The following is a 21,328-nucleotide window of genomic DNA, read 5'->3' on the forward strand; positions in this document are numbered from 1 at the left end:
CATGAAATCACACATTTCCACATGCTCAATACAGCCAGAAAATCTCTCTTATTTCTGGATTCTAACATTCATTGAAAGGCTGAAGGGTTGTGAAAATATGCTCATTTTCCAAAGAGACACTCACTCATCTAACTACCCACAAGTCATTTTAACAGCTTTGGGTTTGGTATATTTTAGAATATTTAACTAAAGATGTAATTATTTAAATATCTATATCATTAAAAACATTTTCAGCAGATTAAATCTAACAATCTAAAGTGGTAATCAACAAATCCAGTAAAATTATTTAATGAGGAATTAAGCACAACTGATGAGGATCTTCTATCTATTGCAGCTTCTATCCCAGAATTTCATTATGTGAGGGTGCTGAAAAAGGAGAGGAGGAAGGATACAACATTGGATTTGCAAATATATGAAAGCTAAAAAGAAGAAAATAGTTAGGTATAGTCGTCAGTAGCGAGGAACCAAAAAATTTATTCACAGAGTCCATCCTCAAAATACTTTGATTCATTGTATTTTAATGAATTAGAATGAGTAAAGTACAAAACTGTGAGAAGATGCTGTTAAATTGTAGAAAGATACAATACAATAGCAGGTGGTATTCAATATCAAGAAAATTAACTAGAAGAATCCCAAGATAACAAGAAGTAGTAAGTAGGTAAAGCCAAACAAATAAATAATGTGATACCATATATTACAGGAAATGCAACGTATGAGAGTTGAGATACAGTTATCAATCCTTCTAAAATATCTTTAATGCCACTGTTAACTTACTGCACAGTAATTTTGGGCTTCACATGATATTGGAAAGATATTGAAGAAGTAAAGAACATATGGTCTAGATTCACTAGGATGATAAGTGGTATTAAGAATTATTGCTATCAATAAACTTTGAACAAATAGGGCTATTTTCATTGGAATACATTAAATTATATTTCATCAGTCTTGATAACTATGAAGGATGGTTAGAAACAGGATGTCTAGAAACAGAATGTCTGCTATGATTGATGCTTTAAGATAGAGGGGAAATGATATAAATCTAATAGATAAAGGACATATGTTTGGAGAAATTATTTTTATACAGAGAATTCTGATGTTGTAGAATGCATCAATAGGAGTTGAGGATTTTTGAAGAACGTGGTTGAAGTACCGTGAAGTAAACATGAATAGGAACAAGGTTGCATATTAGATTAAGAATATCCTGTCTGTGTGGGAGCAGGGGTTTGTGGAGGGGCTTTATGCAATTAAGAAGGTCAAGAAGGATATTATCCCTTACTAAAGTGTGTGTAATCCCATGGGATATGAACAGTGTTGAGAAAGTAAGGAATTCTCTTAGCCGTGTCTTTTATTTGTCCTTTCCTTCAATGTTCTCACTCTTCTTGAGTGAGATTTTTAGATGTACCACCAAGAAATTGAACGGCAATGTCAAAACCTACAATAGCAGATTAAAGAAAACCCATGGGGTCAAATCTTCATGGAAAAACAATGGTATGTTAATAGTATTCAGTATTATCATGCACAAATCAGTCAATTGGTTCAAGGCATAAAGAGGTGTGTAGTGAATCTAGATTATGTTCATCAGTGTATGCCAGCCTGTCATTCGCTTCATCAAAGAACATATATTACCCTGAGCCATAATGTTTTTAAGTGCTTGAAACATATTATATATTAATATTCATTAAATGGCACAGAAAATTAAGGCTTGCCCATAGATAATTGTGTAATTATCCTTCTAGCAATTTTATTAGAAATTTAATGCAAAATAATGTCCATAGTAACAATTTGTACAGACTCATTGTCTGTATAAAATTGTCTGTATAAAATGTAAAATTGTATAAAATATAACAATTTATACAGACTCATTGCTACCTAAATAAGTTATTATTAGGAATATTAACAAATTTCAAATTACATCTTTCAAATTAAATCTTTTAAACTTGCATTATTTTTCCTGTCTCTTTCTGCACACTTTTTTAATTGCATGCTTCTTGCATTCTCTTTATTTCTCTGGAATAACTGCAGTTCATACTACAGATTGCTTTTTATTTTTGTTAAATTTGAAATTTTGTTTTTTGATATTACCATTTAGAGATTTGGCAGTGTCATATTTTGTAGATTACAGAGGAAAACCAAATACAATTGAATATTGAGGAGTTCATGCAAGTTGCATGCAAAGTTTTTCACAAAGTTTGTGATATTTGTACTTGATTCTGCATTTGCTTAGTGTGGCCGTTCATGAAGAACCAAGATTTCACATTGCTTAAGAAGCCAGCTTCTAAGTGATTTAAAGGGAGTATCTCTGATTAAGTTGCTGCCCTACAATGGGAACCTGGTGCCAAATTAATATCCTATGAGGGATGTATTTACCTGACTCTCTTTTGGGGCACCTTCAACTTTGGACACCCCTGACCTACCTATCTTTAACTAACTTGCATATCTGAACACCAGCATGCATAGTTCAACCATCACAATCCCTTCCCCGATTCCCACGATTACTTAGCATAATGAGCTCCTTCAAACAATGACCCTCTTGTCCATTGCTCCCATCCCACTAACAGTTACTAGTCGTATGCCTTAAGTACCCATGCTAGCCCTCTTGCCTAGATTCCTATATCCATTTATTGACTTGGCTCTCAGGACTCTCTCTTTGGACACCGGCCAATGTTGCAGGCATATCTTGCTTATTCAGGTATTCTGCACAAGATGATATTAAATACATATTTATAATTATGCAAGAGCTCAGAATGGTTTGAGATTCACACAGTATTGAATTTAGAGGCAACTATCTCATGAACAATATATTTGTTGAGTTATTGGGATCTATCTAATTAATATTCATTTGGAAGTGCTGGCCAAATGTTAGACATAAATCTCAATAATAGCCCTTCTGTTTATTAGGTTCCTAGTCCTTGTTATGTTCAAGTATAAAAGAACATGACCAACTAATGATGCACATCTTCAGTTGTCCTACTTATGAAGAATTTAGTTAAGCTTAAAGGTGCAAAGCATATTATGAATTTCCCACAGTTAGCAGCAGTGCTCAGATTTTCTTAACCACTCAATCTTTAGCTGCTGGAGGGCTCCAACACTTTGATGAGACATAAAGGGGCAGACAGGTACCAGTCATAGTCTTAACTATTATGGTATTCAGGGTCTCCCTAATCTCCCCTACAAATGAATAACAACTCCACATAAGGCAAGACCCTCAATACACAATTTGCTGGATACTAGCACTTAATTTCCAGTAAATCTCCTCAGACAGACCTCCCTGTGTAACCAAAGCCTAAAACAAAATATGAGTCAGCCATCTTGTAAAGTATTTAGCCATTGCAAGAGGAAAAACACTAATTCTTTTTCATCTTACTACACAGCCTTTCAAGCCATTGATGCTTTCATTGTGTTTAAATGTGTCTGAATATTCCTGATATTAAAAAGACACTAGTAAAAGTTTAAAAAAATTATCAAAAATAAAATCAATTAAAATAACTTTTAATTAAAGTATTAAAACAAATTAAAAATGTACATTTGTATTACCTCATTATTCTGTTTCTTTCCAGCAGTAAGGTACATTTTTAATGAGTGGGGACAAAAAGAATTCTGATGAAGGGTCTCAGCCTGAAACATCTAATGTTAATTTCCATCCATTGATGTTGTTTAGGCTGGTGAGTTCCTCCAGCAACTTTTTTTATTTTTTTTAATGAATGGGCTTATAGATCCAGAATCAGGTCTAACTGGACGCAAGATCTGGAAGCTGATTCTCTACCACAGAGTTTCAGCAAGAACCTGCTGCACTGCAGATCTACCTGTGGGATTCATTTGTGTGATGTAGTCTAGAAATCACTGGTTGATCTCAGTCAAACAAGCTTGAGATGTCTTTCATTTGCAGAGAATCCTGAATTTGTGAGCATTTACCTAATGCTCAAGATAGTGCTAAACTGCTGTGTCCATTGAGGTTGCGTCTCAGACTTAGTTATTTTTAAGGGTTGTTTTCTCCAGGTACATAGGGATGGCTTTGGGGACAGAGGGGAGATATAGGTTAGAGACAGGGATGTAGGGGAAATTGAAGGACATGCAGGAGTCTAAGCCTTGGCTCCACTTATAAAGGGTGTAGGCTGGAAGACCAGCGAGAACATTCAGGGTCCTGTCATCAGCAAGATCACAGTTCGAGGCCTGGAGATTGCAGGGTCCTCATTTGTCATCATCTGCGAGTCCTGGGACAGTACCAAAGATTGAAGCCCAGAGGTTGATTGGAAGTTCAGGTTGAAGCCCAAAGATCATTTCAAGGACCATATCAAAGTCCAAAGTTCAATCAGTGGTTTGGATCAAAGCTCCAAGGTGTATTGGAGGTCTGGATCGAAGTCTGAAGATCGATCAGAGGCCTGGATCAAAGCCCAAAAGTCAATCAAAGTCGAGGTTTGATGGCCAAAGCTCTGAGTCTGTGAATCTCTGCAAATCCGCTGGGGAAGTCAGGGCTGTGTCTGTAAATCGCTGAGTCCATTGCAGACTGGAGGCCAGGGATTAGAGGGCTGTGTGTGTGAATGGGAGGGAGGAACAGGGCTGGTTTCACTGTTGCTGCTTTGTTGCTTGTGTTCTGTGTTGTTCTGCTGATCATTATGGGCACGCTTTGTTGGCACTGGAACATGTGGCAATGCTTATGGGCTGCTCCCAGCCCATCCTTGGGTGTGTCGGTTTTTAATGCAAGCAATGCGTTTCACTATATATATATATATATGTTTTGATGTATGTACATGTGATAAATAAATCTGAATCTGAAAGTTGTTGCTAAAATACCAGCAAATCTAGGCTGATAGAACAACTTCTTGGCTCAAATAATATAACTTAAATGATAGCAAACAGAACTACATTCACAATTTCATAAAGTGAAACGGTGGAACAATGAAAGTACATATTCAAAACGAGAAAGGCAAAGAGTAGATTATTGTATAAAGTAGATTAATATTTAAAACTTAATTTTGAATTTGTCTTTAAAAGTTTTAACCATTTACTTAATAAACTTCAATTATCTGCATCAATGACATTCTAACAAATAGCTTCCTATTTCTGTAAACTTGAATGGAAAATCAATAACCCTAAAGCCGTGACCTTGCATTTAGAAGAATTCAAGAACCATCTAGCTGTGAGAATCAGATAAAGGGTGGTTTGTTTAAATTGGCTGAATGAGATACCAGGCTCGGCATGCGATCCTTTAAAGGTACTGTGAGGAAATAACCACAGAATGAAAGTCCTTTGCATATGGTGAGCTTAAATTATATATTAAATAATCTTAATTTTATTAAACTGCTGTGAATTGTTCTAATGCCATAAGCATGGCATAATAGGATTACTTAAGATTGATGGCACAGAAACATGCCATTCAACTCAATCAGTTTAAGCTCCTCTTCAGTTTCTTCCAATCTTTCCTCAGCAAAGTCGAACAGCCCAATCTTCAGTTCCCTTCATCCCTATGTTTTTGCTCAGCCTTCCTTTTTATATTATTTCTCTCAATCACTCACTGTGCTATTGAGCACTAGCTTCCTAAATATTTTTGGCAACAATGTGACTTTTCTGAAATCCCGATTAAGTTTGTGGGTGATTCTTTTACATTGTTATATACTGGTTTTGCTTTACCCTAGAAAGTAAAAACAGGTCAGCAGGAGACGCTCATTGAGTGAGCACTGTTTCAGATTCGCTCGATAACCTTTACCTTTTTTAACCTATGATCACCCTTATTTAACTTACTTTTACCTACACCAAATTATTCTTGCTACTTTTTTGGACTTATCTTCAAGAGTCTATTGTGAATTTTGAAGAAATGAGTACAGAAATGGCTTTGAGATCTAAACGACGAGACCCTGGGAAAGATTCTAATGGGAACGGAAAGAAAAAAAAGACCGATCCTAAGCGCACTGAATTGACTTATGAAATGTTATTGGAGCTTTTAAATGAAAATTTTGAAGAACAACAACAAATTTTCAAACAAGATATACATGGATAAGACTGATTCAGTAGTTAACCAGCAGCAAGCCCTAATCGCAACTTTGCAAGAGGACGCTCAGAAGCGAGACTTAATAATCAAAAACTGGAGCAGAAATTATCTTTGATGATTAAACAGGTGGAAACACTTAAAGCCAAGAGTGTCGACTTTGAAAATCGGTCCAGAAGACAGAACTTACGCATACTTGGTCTCCCGGAAGGTATCGAACAAGGGGACCCCTCGAAGTATTTTGTTCAACTTTTAAAGGATGCGTTCCCTTCTGTATTCCCAGACAGTCCTCCGTTACTTGATCACGCCCACAGAATTATGTGCCGATCACCAAGTTCTTCATCTAAACCACCGGTTGTAATTTTCCGATTTCACTATGTGCATGTCAAAGAGCAACTTATTCGTGTGGCTCGGCGTTTAGGGATGGTCAAATTCCAAGAATTCGATTTTCGATTAGTGGAGGATTTTAGCCCAGAAGTAATGAAGGCAAGGCTTCTTTTTAAACCTCTGATGTCTGAATGTTATGAGAAAAATCTAAAACCAGTGCTCTTATACCCTGCGAAGCTCAGAATCTCACCTCCGAATGTACCACGGCGTGTTTCTCTCTCCACATCTGAAGCTCGAAGCTTTCTGGATGAGCATTATTCTACTGCTTGACTCTCGTTTTTAATAAATAAGTGATTTTGATAGTTACAAAACAGTTTTTGTTTCCAAAACCAGATTTTGTTTCTGGCTATTGGTGTAGGTTTACTCTATATTTTATATTCTAATTAAAGTTTTTTTTTCGACGTACTAATCTTTTTATTTTACTTACTTTAACCACTGTACTTTATTTTTGGTCATTATTATTAATCCTTTGAAGGTGAATTTTTTTTACTAAGATGGCGGTTTCTTTAAAATATTTCTTGCTTTTTTTTATTTCGCCATTTTTTTTCTCTCGTCTTCTTCCTATAATGCATTTCTTATCACATTTTTAATGTTTTTGGTTTGTTTGGGTTTTAGCCCGATTTATATGTTACTAGTGATTATATTCTTTTTGTTTTTTTTTACTAGCAATTATATTAAGAAGTTTGTTTTAGTATAGTGATCTTTTTTTTTGGAGTTTGGGTGGATCTTTTTTATCCTTTATATACGGAGTTGCCTTCTGCTGATATGGGGGTAGATTTAGTTTCATTCCTTTTTCTTCCCAGCCTTCTCCAGGCTTGGGCGGGACTTTCTCTTCTTGGGTGGGGGGTGGGATTTTTTCTTTCTAAATCTATTGTTCTTTTTATCAGTTTTTTTTTTAGTTTTTTCATTTGGGCTGATTTAAAAAAAAGTAAAAACAATCAGTGCCTATTCTGTACAAGCTCTTCATAATTTTAAAAAGTTAGTTTTTTAAATTGAGTCATGACCCTCTTTATGTCCAGATACGTACAATCATAGAACAATGCAGCACAGAAATAGGCCTTTTAGCCCATCTAGTCTGTGCTGAACCATTAATTTGCCTAGTCCCATCAACCTACACCCAGATCATAGCCCTCTCATTCATGTACCTGTCCAAATTGCTTTTAAATGTTGAAGTCCACCCCACATTTACCACTTGTGCTGGCAAAGGTTCCCTCTCATGTTCCCTTTTAAAATTTCACCTTTCACCCTTAACCCATGACCCCAAGTAGTAGTCTCATCCATTCTCAGTGGGGAAAAAAAACTGCCTACATTTACCTTATCTCTACTGCTCATTATCTTGTATACCTCAGTCTTCCATGACCTAGGGAATAAAGTCCTAACCTATTCAATCTTTCCCTATTACTCAGGTCCTCAAGTTTCAGCAATGTTCTTGTAATTTTTTTCCATCTTATTTACCCAGGTGGTACGGCAGATGCTGGAAATTTAGAGCAATACACACAATGTGGTGGAGGAGCTCAGCAGGTCAGGCAGCTTCTGTGGAATTGAATAAACAGTCGGCATTTCAGCTAGGATGAAGGGTCTCGGCTCAAAGTATCAACTGTTTATTCCCATCCATAGATGCTGTCTGACCTGCTGGGCTTCACCACCACATTGTGTGCATAATTCAATCTTATTGACATCTCTCCTGTAAGTAGGTGACCAAAGCTGCGCACTATTTTTCAAATCAGGCTTCACCAACATCTTATTACATTGCATTCCAGCTTCTGTACTCAGTACATTGATTTACGATGGCCAATGTGACAAAAGCTTTCTTTATGACCCTATCTACCTGTAACACTACATTCAAGGAATTATGGATTTGTATTCCCAAATCCCTTTGTTCTCTGCACTACTCAGTGGCCTACCACTAATCATGTAAGACTTGCCATGGTTGGTCCTCCCAAAGTGCAATACTTCACACTTGTACGCGTTAAATTCCATCGGCCATTTTTCAGCCTATTTATCCAGCTGGTCCAGATCCCACTGCAATCCTGGCTAGTCTTTGTTGATGTCCACTACACCTCCAATCTTGGTGTCATCAACAGATTTGCAGTCTAGCTTACCACATTATCATCCAGATCATTGATATAGATGTCAAACAACAACAGACCCAGCACCGATCCTTGTGACACACCACTAGTCACAGTCCTCCAGTCCAAGAGGCGACTATCTACAACCCCTCTCTGGCTTCTTCAGCAAAGCCAATGCCTAATCCAATTTACTACCTCAACTTGAATGCCATGCAATTGAAACTTCTTGAACAACTTCTCATGAGGGGCTTGTCAAATGCCTTACTAATGTCCACGTAGACCACATCCACTGCCTTGCTTTCATCAGCTTTCCTGGTAGCCATGCTGACTATTCCTAGCCAGTCTCTGTCTAGCCAAATACTTATATATAAGGTCCCTTAGAATACCTTCCAATAACTTGCCCACTACTGATGTCCAGCTCAATGGCATAAGATTTTCTAGGTTGGTCTGAGAGGCTTTCTTATACAACAGAACAACATTAGCCATCCTCCAATCCTCCGGCACCTCACCCATGGCTAAGGATGCTGGGGCCCTTGCAATTTCTGCACTAGCTTCCCATAAGGTCCAAGGGAACAACTTGTCAGGGTTTGGGGATTTATCCACCCTAGTTTGCCTCTAGAAAGCAAACAACCTTTCTTTTGTAAACTGTATGAGGTCCATGGCCTCTCTGCTGCATTTCCTCACATCTATAGACTCTGTGTCCATCTCCCAAGTTAACACAGAAGCAAAAAATCCTTCTAAGATCTTCCCCATATCCTTCAGCATAGATTACCATAGGACCAATTTTGTCCCTTGCTAGCCTTTTGCTCTTAATATATCCATAGAAGCCTTAGGGTTCTCCTTCACTTTGTCTGCTAGAGCAACTCTGTGTTTTCTTTTAGCCCTCCTGATTTACTTCTTACATGTTCTCTCACATTTCTTATACTCAAGTACCTCATTTGTTCCTGCCTGCCTATACTTGTAATGCACCTCCTTTTTCTTAACTAGGGCTTCAATATCCCTCAAAAACTAAGGTCCATAGACCTATCATCCTAGTCTTTTATTCTAACAGGAACATACAAACTCTCTACTCTCAAAATTTCACTCCTGTAGGCCTTCCATTTACCAAGTGCACCTTTGCCAGCAAATAACCTATCCCAATCTACACTTGCTAGATCCTGTCTGATATCATCGACTCCAATTTAGGATCTCAACCTGAAGACCAGACCTACTCCTTTCCATAATTACTAATGGTATAATGATCACTAGCGCAAAGTGATTCCCTACACAGTGTGTCACCTGCCCTGTCTCATTCCTTAATAGGAGATCTTGTATCACACTCTGTCTAGTTGGGATTTCTATGTATTGATTAAAGCATTCCTGAATAGATTTGACAAACACTTTCCCATCCAACACTTTTACCATATGGCAGTCCCAGTTAAAATGTGGAAAGTTAAAATCACCTACTATCACAACCTTATGTTTCTTGCAACATGCTGCGATCTCTCTACAAACTTGCTGCTCTAAATCTTGTGAATTGTTGGGTAGTCTATTATATAATCCCATTAACAAGGTCTACCTTTCTTATTCCTCAGTTCTACCCACAAATCCTCACTAGATGAGCTCTCCAGCCTGTCCTGACTGCACATTGCTGTGACGTTTCCCTTGACTAGTAATGCTACCCTTCCCCCTTTAATCCCTTCCACTCTTTCATGTCAAAACAGAACCCCTGAATTTTGAGCTACCAGTCCTGCCCCTTTAGCAACCGAGTCTCACTAATGGCTACAATGCCATAATTCCACATACTGATCCATGCTCTAAGCTTATCTGACCTTCCTACAAAACTCCTTGCATTGAAATATATGCAGCTCAGAACATTGTTCTCACCTTTCTCAACCTTTTCTTGACCCTGTATGTAGGCTTAACAACATCTTTCTCCACAACACTATCTGTTCTGGCACTCTAGTTTCCATTCCTTTGCAAGTCTAGTTTAACCTCCAAACCCCCTGCCTCATGCAGCTCTAGAAAACCTTCCCACAAAGATATTTGTCTCCCTCCTTTAGGTGCAAATCACCCTTCTGTACGGGTCCCACCTCCCCTGGAAGAGAGCCCAATTATCCAAAAATCTGAAGCCCTCCCTCCTACACCAACTCCTTTGCCATGTTTCAAACTGTATGATCTTCCTATTCCTGGCCTCATTAGCACATAACATGGGTAACAATCCTGAGATCAGTACTCTGGAGACCCTGCCCTTTAACTTAGCACCTAATTCCCTAAACTCCTTTTGCAGAACCTCGCCAGCGTCCTACCCATGTCATTAGTACCTACATGGACCACAACTTCTAGTTGTTCACTCTCCCACTTGAGATGTCCCTAACCCTGTCACCCAGGAGGCAGCAAACCATCCAGGAAACTTGTTCTCATCCACAGAATCTCCCTTCTTCTCCTCTAATCATGGAATCCCTCATCACCACAGCTCACCTCTTCTCCCTGCTGCCCTCTGAGCCACAGATCTGGACTCAGTGCCAGAGACGTGCTCTCTGTGACTTCTTCTTGGTAGGTAATCCCCACAACATGGTTGGGTTACATTATAGAAATCCTTTGAAAATCTAGTTAAATTAATGTCTTCCTCTCTCAGTCACCACCTCTAAGCATTTATTTGCCTAATAGGGAAACATTACTGTAGTCCTTTGAACATTTAGGTAAACTACATACAGTATATCTCCTGTATTACCATGGCTTTCTCTCTGTCACCTCCTGTAAAAATTCATTAAAGATGGTCCAGAAAGATATCCCTTTGTCTATTCATTATTATTATAGGTTTTTATCTTAAGATGTTCTTCCATTCTCTTGTTTAGAAAGGATTTCAATATTTTCCTCTACCACCTATGATATCTAACTGCCTTATAATTCTCTGGACATATTATATCCTCAAATAGGTTTTATTTGCAAAAGCAGTAAAATATTTTTTATGAATAAATAGCACTGAATTAATGATTGATAAATAGGTTTTACAAATTCAGATACATTTCAAAATTATTTGCTATTAAATTTAAATTTTGGCTATTTTGCTTCAATCTACTTTTAATGCTTTTTCATGATACTGAGATTATTCAATAATATTTAATGTAGTTATAGCTAAAGAAATATATTTGCTGTTATATCTGTAACAAAATCCTTGTCTCATCACTACCATCAGGAAGGATGTACACAGCCTGAAAAAACACACTTAGGAACAACCTCTTCCCTTCTGCCTTTACATTTTTGAATGTTCTGTGAACAGTACCTCAGTATTCCTCTTTTGTACTGTTTATTTATTGCAATTCAGTGTGATTTTTATGCCTTGCGCTGTACTGCTGCCACAAAATGACAAATTTCACAACATACGTCAGTAATTATAAACCTGATACTGAAAATCAGGGAACATTTTTGTTAGTATGTAAATCTTACTAGAACCATAGTTTAGATCAGGGTTTGACAGCCGGGGTTCTGCGAGAAGCTGCAAGGGCTTCCGTGAGAGATCATAATTAAAATAAACACTGTGTTTTGAACTTGGTGCAACACACAATGCTAGCACTTACAGAGGTGGGCTGCCCTGAAGCAGCCCTGTTAGCAATCTTGTTAGAGGCCTCCCACCCAGTATGGCAGTGCGCAAGAGGACCAATTTTATTTGGTTGAGTCCATTCTCAGATTATAACACGAGGTAGCGGAGGCCACTGATAATTGGTGAGTGCTGCATTGAACGGCGGGGAGGATGGTAGAATGAGGAATGTGAAGTGTATTTTCTGACCATTGAATGCATTTACCCAACTTTGGCTATGACATCAGCCTCTCCCTCCTGAATTATCCAGGTTGATGAGTCAACAGATTTCACCAATAAATGTCATATTGTAGGAATTATAAGATTTGTAAATAATGGTGAAATTCAAAAAAACTATTTTTGTTGCAAAGTGCTGTCCAAAACAAGCAAAGGCCAAGATATATTTAATATTTTGTCTTGATATTTGGAAACAAAAGGTCACCCCTGTAAGAACTATGTTGGTATCTGTACTGATGGTGCCCCATCAATGGTTGGTTCCATGAGAGTTTGATTCTCTTGTAAAAGTAAAAGAAAATCCTGACATTGTCACAACACCCTACTTCCTTCACAGAGAGGTAGTGATGTCAAGAACTCTTGGAGATGAAATAATAAAAGTTCTGGATGATGCTACAAAAATGGTTAACGTTAATAACCAAAGACCAGTTCACACAAGAATGTTTTAAAAAACTATGTGAAAACCTGGAGGAAGTCTCCTGCTATATACTGAAATCCGGTAGCTTAGAAGAAGAGTCCTTAACAGGGTACTTGAGCTGAAAGGTGAATTGCAGGAGTACTTTCAAGAAAGTCAAGTCAAGTCACTTTTAGTGTCATTTCAACCATAACTGCTGGTATGGTACATAGTAAAAATGAGACAACGATTTTTCAGGAACATGGTGCTACATGACACAGTACAAAAACTAGACTATGTGAAAAAATCAACACAGAAAAATTCTACACTAGACTACAAACCTACCCAGAACTGCATAAGGTGCACAAAACAGTGCAGGCATTACAATAAATAATAAACAAGACAATAGGCAGTAAGGTGTCAGTCCAGGCTTCAGATATTGAGGAGTCTGATAGCTTGGGGAAAGAAACTATTACATAGTCTGGTTGTGAGAGCCCAAATGCTTTGGTGCCTTTTCCCAGATGGCAGGAGGGAGAAGAGTTTGTATGAGGAGTGCGTGGGGTCCTTCATAATGCCTTTTGCTTTGCAGATGCAGCGTGTAGTATAAATGTCCGTAATGGCAGCAAAAGAGGCCCCTGATGATCTTCTCAGCTGACCTCACTATCCGCTGCAGGGTCTTGTGATCCGAGACGGTGCAACTTCCGAACCAGGGAGTGATGCAGCTGCTCAGGGTGCTCTCAATACAACCCCTGTAGAATGTGATGAGGATGGGGGGTGGGAGATGGACTCTCCTCAGCCTTCACAGAAAGTAGAGACGCTGCTCGGCTTTCTTTGCTATGGAGCTGGTGTTGAGGGACCAGGTGAGTTTCTCCGCCAGGTGAACACCAAGAAATTTGGTGCTCTTAACGATCTCTACCGAGGAGCCGTCGATGTTCAACGGGGAATGGTTGCTTCGTGCCCTCCTGAAATCGACAGCCATCTCTTTTGTTTTGTTCACATTCAGAGACAGGTTGTTGGCTCTGCACCAGTCCGTTAGCCGCTGCACCTCCTCTCTGTAAGCTGACTCATCGTTCTTGCTGATGAGACCCACCATGGTTGTGTCATTGGCGAACTTGATGATGTGGTTTGAGCTGCGTGTTGCAGCACAGTCATGGGTCAGCAGAGTGAACGGGGGCCTCCATGCTTAGTGTGATGGTGTTGGAGACGCTGCTTCTGATCCAGACTGACTGAGGTCTCCCAGTCAGGAAGTCTAGGATCCAGTTGCAGAGGGGGGTGTTCAGGCCCAGTAGGCTCAGATTTCCAATCAGTTTCTGAGGGATGATTGTGTTGAATGCTGAACTGAAGTCTATGAACAGCTATGAAGTCTATGAAGTCTATGAACAGCTTTCGAATGTCTTTTTTGTCCAGGTGGGTTAGGGCAATGTGGAGGGTGATGGCAAAATAGATCAGAATCAGAATCAGTTCAAAATTAGGTTTATTATCACTGGCATGTGACGTGAAATTTGTTAACTTACCAGCAGCAGTTCAATGCAATACATCATCCTGCAGAGAAAGTAATAATAATAAATAAACAAGTAAATCAATTATAGTATACATATATAGAATAGATTAAAAACATGCAAAAACAGAAATACTGTATTAAAAAAAAGTCAGGTAGTGTTCAAAGATTCAATGTCCATTTAGCAATCGGATGGCAGAAGGGAAGAAGCTGTTCCTGAATCACTCAACATGTGCCTTCAGCTCCTGTACCTCCTACCTGATGGTAACAGTGAGAGTAGGGCATGTCCTGGGTGCTTGAGATCCTTAATAATGGATGCCGCCTTTCTGAGACACTGCTCCCTGAAGATGTCCTGGGTACTTTGTAGGCTAGTACCCAAGATGAAGCTGACTAGATTTACAACCTTCTGCAGTTTCTTTCGGTCCTGTGGAATAGCTCCTCCATTCCAGACAGTGAAGCAGCCTATTAGAATGCTCTCTATAGTACAGCTATAGAAGTTTTTGAGTGTATTTGTTTTCATGCCACATCTCTTCAAACTCCTAATAAAGTATAGCCACTGTCCTGCCTTTGTTATAACTACATCAATACGTTGGGACCAGGTTAGATCTTCAGAGATCTTGACAGCCAGGAACCTGAAACTGCTCACTCTCTCCACTTTTGATCTCTCTAAGATGATTGGTATGTGTTCCTTTGCCTTACCCTTCCTGAAGTCCACAATCACCTGTTTCATCTTACTGGCATTGAGTGCCAGGTTGTTGCTGTGGCTCCACTAGTTGGCATATCCCACTCCTGTACACCCTCTCGTCACCACCTGAGATTCTACCAACAATGGTTGTATCGTCAGCAAATTTATAGATGGTGTTTGAGCTATGCCTAGCGACACAGTCATGTGTATATAGAGAGCAGAGCAGTGGACTCAGCACACACCTCTGAGGTGCACCAGTGTTGATCGTCAGCAGGGTGGATATGTTATCACTAATCTGCACAAATTGTTGTCTTCCAGTTAGAAAGTTGAGGATCCAATTGTAGAAGAAGGTATAGAGGCCCAGGTTCTGCAACTTTTCAATCAGGATAGTGGGAATGTTGGTATTAAATGCTGAGCTATAGTCGATGGACAGCACCTGACATAGGTGTTGGTGTTGTCCAGGTGGTCTAAAGCCGTGTGGAAACCATTGAGATTGCATCTGCCATTGCCCTATTCTGGTGATAGGCAAAGTGAAATAGGTCCAGGTCCTTGCTGAGGCAAAAGTTTTGTCTCGTCATGACCAACCTCTCAAAGCATTTCATCACTGTTGATGTGAGTATTACCAGGCGATAGTCATTAAGGCAGCCCACATTATTCTTCTTAGGCACTGGTATAATTGTTGTATTTTGCTGAGTGCTTTGAAGATGAAGAATGGCTGCAGAAACTAGCCTACTTAGTAAACATTTTTTTCCATCATATGAACCAGTTGAACAAGTCTCTCTCTGCAAGGCCCTGGAGAAATGTTTAATTTCAAGTAACAAGATTCTTGGAAAAAGGAAACTGAAGCCTTGGAAAAATCATGTTGCATGTTGCATCTTGAAATGTTTCCACTGCTGCTTGGGCTTGAGCAATAGGAAGGATATCAAAAAGTCTTGAGACTTATTGAAAATTATCTGGAAGAACTGCAGAGCAAAATTAAATAGTTTTGTTCTTCCATTTCAACATGTGTATACTGTAACTGGGTGAGGGACTCTTTCTCTGAATCTGCTCAGCTGGGGAACTTGAACTTGAGAGAAGATGAAGAACTTTGTGAGCTGCAGTCTGATTGTGCTTTCAAAAAGAGATTTACTGACCTGTCCCTGGACAAATTCTGGATTTCTGTGAAAGATTAAGGTATCCTGCTGTTCATAAGAAAACAATGAACATTTTTGCTGCAGTTTTCAACTTTTTACATATGTGAGCAAGATTTTTCTTCTTTAATGAAAATGAAGAGCAAGAATAGAAATTGTCTTGTTTTAGTTGAAGATGAAATCCATGTGTGCTTATATCGAGTTCAACATGGAATTGAGTATTTGTGTTACAGAAATAAGCAGAGGTTTCACATGCTAGGCGTATACTTGAACTTGATCATGTCACTCAGTAAGAAAATGTTTTTTCAAAGTATTGTTTAAAATTGTGTCTTAGACTATATTTTAATTCATATTGCTTTGGCTTATGGTTTTTAGTCACTTTACTATTCAACATTGTTAATAAATTTTCATGTTGTAAGCAGCATTAATTAAAATCAATATACAACCTTTATTTAAATTAAATTTACTGAGCTTACCTTTAGAAAAATTAAATCCCATTTTGGCTTAGGCCAGTTATTTAACAGAAATTTATTATGTTTGCCTTATGAGTTATTAAAATTTATGAAAGGGAAAGAAAGAGATTAATTTCAAGAAAGGTAAATTAAGCTTAACTACGTTTTTTTTCAAAAAATGTTGGCTAAAAATTCATTCTCTACTCAAAAGAATATTGGCAATTATTTTTGAATTATTATATCTACAATCTACTGATCACGCTAACACACTATGAGCAGTAGATACAATAATTTTTACTCAGTGGTTTCCAGAGACCTGAAAATTATTTCAAGAGTTCCTCCAGGACAAAACATTTGAGAAAGGCTGGGTTTGATTATTTAAAAATGAATTACCAAACCACATTGCCAAATATAGTTTGCAAATTGTTCTGTACCACTGAATAGCTGTTGATAATGTGCTGAAGAAATATGTTGCAAGCTATTACCAGATGGATGTTTAGATGTTTTCCTGGAGTTTTAAATAAGGGAAGGAACATACTTAATGAAAAAGGCTGATGGTGTATCAAATGGATAGTATAGTAAATTAGAACATTGTTTCTCCTTCTGTCACCTGGCATCAAAACAAGCCTAAGAGCAAGGATTTCTTCTCTCTATTAATCATCCAAGAAAGTTTTGAAGCCAATTCATTGATTTAGAATGAAGAAAAATTTTCAGGACATGCACAAAGAAATTTCTTGATCATTTCTTGGTCTTCCATCAAGGAATAAAGTAATATTTCACCTGCTTCTGGGAAAAGGCAGGGGTTGATTGGAACTGTGATACTTTGAAACCATCCCTTTATTAACCACAAGATAAATCAGTTTAACGTGATCAAGGAAAGAGACTAGTGAATATCAATGGTAAGAGTTATTGTCAACAATTTCAGTGATTAAGTATAGATTAATTGTACAGTAAGTCAGTTATGGGACAATGAAAAATGTTCAGGTAATAGATAATGAGATACAAATTAGACATATTTCTTTGAAGGGGAAAAATTCATTGCTGACAAAGAAATAAAAAGACAAAATACAACAGGAAATAATTTGTGACAGATGCGGCATTACAAGAAACCAGGTCACCAACACTTTCTTGAGGGTAATTAAAGATGAGCAATCAGACACTTGTTCAGCCTGTAAAGCCCTTGTCCCTTAGGTGAATACAAAAAAAAAATGCATGTTCCATAATTCACTCCTTAGAAAACATTCCCTTTTCTGACTTAAGGTGAAAGCAAGTTTATTGATGAAACACTGGAAAATCAACAACACTTCAAGAAACCCCACCCATGATGTCCTGGGGATGGATGAATGGCTTTAAATCCCCACAGCTATCTTCCTTCAAGCAAGTATAACTCCAACCACTGGAATCCTTTCCTCCTCATAGCAATTGCTCCCAGTTTAACCAGTCACCTTCAGTCAAATGCTACTTAATAATCAGGGCAGGAATGTTTGCCTCATCATTGGAATTCAGCTACTTGTTGAACATTTAGGCCAAAGCTAGCATAAGCTGAGTGATTCTGGCAAAAAAAAACACAAATTCCTCAATGGTCAGGAGGTTGTTTGTGAGTTCACTGTGCTTGGGAGGACTATTGATGATAATTCCATCATTTCGTTATGATTATGGATAAACTGATTGAACTTCAATTAGCTAGATTGAACTTGACTTTTCCACTCTGTCAAGTGGACTGCACTGGAACAGACTGGCAAACCTTCACTTCTGTAGTTGGCTATCATCTGATCTCAAAGTCTTTGTTTTATCATCATTGCTCTTAGGTATTCCATAATATCACAATAAGCATTTCCAAGGATTTCAAGAACTTTGAAGTACATTTAGAAAAGAGTGCATAAGTTATACACCTTGAGATCTGTTTGCTTACAGGCAGCCACAAATAACCCAATAAAATTAAGACCAACACCCAATGTGCAGAGAAAGGGGAAAAAACACAAATCAAGCAAACAGTACAATTGGGCAACGACATTCCGAATGAAAATGTGTCCTTAGACCCAACCCCCGGAGCAGCCCAGAGAAGGCCCAAGCCCTGGTATCAGTTCTTCATATTAGTAGGCGCAGAGCACAGCACCCGGGGAGTCTTCATAGCCTCAGCGCCATGGAGAGAGGAGTGAACATTACAGGGGAGTGAATGAAATCAGCTCCGATCCCAATGCACTGTCTTTCCAGTATATCATTTCAATTGTTCAAACAGCATATCGTACCTCACACCAGAACCCAGGCACTGCTGCAGCGAAGGGCTCCAGGCCTAGAACATGCTGCCCGGTGGCTCATTCCAGGCTCAGATTTCGCCAGTCAGGAAAGGTTTTATCAGTAATATTTTTAGTTGAATTTCTTGCCTTTTGAACTACCAGTGACCTGTCACAGATGTTCAGTGGTGCCATCTTAAACCAGAAATGCAGCGAATTAACTGAGAACCCGCTTCTGTCATGGTAAGGTATCTGAGGAAGAAACCATGGTGGATTATCTCTTCAGCCCTTTGATGGAAAATGGTTGGATATTCTTGGGCCTAATTTGCAGGACTAACAGGCAAGGTTCCATCATCATTATTAATGAAAATATTATTGAAATGTAATTGTTTACTATGTGTTGTGTCGTATGACATGGATGATCATGGTCCTTCTATGACCATGACTAATCTTGGCAAATATTTCAACAGAAATGATTTGCCACAACCTTCTTCTGGTCAGTGTCTTTACAAGACAGGTGACCCCAGCCATCATCAATACTCTTAAGAGTATCAGTTGTCGCCTAACCAGGGCTTCTGATATGCACCAGCTGCACATACAACCATCCCCCACCTGCTCCCATAGCTTCATTTGACCTTGCTCAGGGTCTAAGCAGGTGCTACACCTTGCTCTAAGGTGACCTGCATGCTAGCAAAGGGAAGGGGCACCTTACACCTCCTTTGGAAGAGATGTATCTTCACCCTGTCATTCGTGAGAAGCGGTAAGGTAGTAATTTTTCCACAAGAACAGATAGAAATTTGAACAGATCTGCTGACTATGGTATTTCTCATTTCTGTCTATTATGTCGCAACACGAGTAAATCTGCAGATGCTGGAAATAAGTAAAAACACAAAATGCTGGCAGAATTCAGCAGGCCAGACAGCATCTATGGGAGGAGGTAGTGAGGATGTTTCAGCCCAAAATGTCGTCACTACCTCCTCCCATAGATGCTGTCTGGCCTGCTGAGTTCTGCCAGCATTTTGTGTTTTTATCTGTCTATTACGTACTGTTTTTACTGTTTAGCACACTTTGTTGTAGCTTTTCCAGCAAGGCATGTTATTTTTACGCTTATGTGGTGATGGTCCAGGCATGAGCTTCTGCCCTTCTTGTTGAACCATGGCTGATCCCATGAATAGATTGTCAAGGTAGGCTGAGGGATATACCTGAACATATCACTCAGTCTAGCACAAATTGTAATGGTGTATGTTTCTGCTGCTGATGGCCCATAGCACTTTATAGATGCACAGGATAGGTTGGTTAGGTATGTTTTGAACCTATCTCATTAAGCACTTATTTAATACCAGACAAGGTAATTGTAAGCATCCTAATAGGACTTTGGTGGTTATGATTCATCTGCTACAGGAAGATTTATGAGAATGAGGTCAAATGAGCTGGTCCCTTCTTTTAGTTCACCCTGCCACACGCCCAGTCTGGTAGCTTTAACTACCAAGGTTTGGTGGGTAGTGATGCTCCCAAGCCACTGTTAGTGATGAACTCTGAAGTTCTCATTCATTAACACAATGGAATGTTGATTTGTTAGCACAAAGAAGTTTTATTCCCCATGTTTAATCTCAACATGAACTACTGTGGAGATGGAGCTAATATTGTGGATCTTTAGGCTACACGCCACCTCCCCCCCACTCCCCCCGCGCTCCTTATGCCACTGTGCCTGTATATGATTCTGAGATTAACGGATGCCTATATATGATTCTGATAATACAAATGTATCAGACTATTGCTTGAATGATCTATGGGATGATTCTTCCAACTTTTATACTGGTCTCCAATTATTTGAGAAAAATTTAGTAAAGTTGACTAGCAAAATTTTGCTTTGTCAAAGGCTAGTGTTCTGTTTGGTTTTATCTTTTTTGTAATATTTTAACATAGTAGTTATTGTACAATACTGAGCATTTCCATCAGTTTTTCAGAAAATTCTGTCTTTATTTCAGATTTCAGCAACTACAGCTTTTTGAGTTTCATTTACTGTTACATCCTTCCTTTACAATGGAAACAAATGGTTGTAAGCAGTAAAGTCAGAGGTACTTCTGTTTAATTGCATTGATTTGAGTTTTTTTAAGTTGTTCTGTCATACTATTTTCTTTGTAAAATCATTTTAAAATGTACTAATACTTTTCATATTATCAGTTTTTTAAATGTGTTTAGATATTTGCAAATTCCATTCATTATTTTGATAATTATGAATCATTTGGTGAGTGGGTTAGTAACTAGAGGTCAAAAATTCAACATTATAGGTAAAAACATTTCAGGACAAGATAACATTTTGCTCTTCATTTAAGGAGATACTGTGATCCCAAGTATTTTAGTTGAAAAGGTGCTAGGATTCTAGAAATGGGAGGTGAGCTAAACTTCTACAGCTGTACTCAGACACTAGGTGGTTTTTGTTTGGAATCTGAAACATCAGCTAACTACGGTAACTGATCAGTAACTACGTGATGGATGGGTCTACACTTGATATTGGATTAGGTTTTTTATTTTCACATGTAAAAAGATAAAGTGAAAAGCTTGTCTTGCATGCTGTTCATACAAATTTGATCAATGAAATACAGTCATTGAGATAGAACAAGGTAAAACAGTAACAAAACTGAACAAAATATATAAAAAAGTGAAATGCAGGTAAACAATAAATTGCAAGATCACGATAAG

The 21,328-nt window shown here is 38.4% G+C and overlaps 1 protein-coding gene across 1 annotated transcript in view; it reads left to right on the forward strand.

The window, feature by feature from the left end:
- The window catches only part of LOC132405448 (netrin receptor UNC5A-like), a 580,373-nt gene that overhangs the window by 466,396 nt on the left and 92,649 nt on the right, over window positions 1-21,328 (forward strand). The window lies entirely within an intron of this gene.

Source organism: Hypanus sabinus, chromosome 15 (assembly GCF_030144855.1).
Source record: "Hypanus sabinus isolate sHypSab1 chromosome 15, sHypSab1.hap1, whole genome shotgun sequence".
NCBI classification, from domain to species: Eukaryota; Metazoa; Chordata; class Chondrichthyes; order Myliobatiformes; family Dasyatidae; genus Hypanus; species Hypanus sabinus.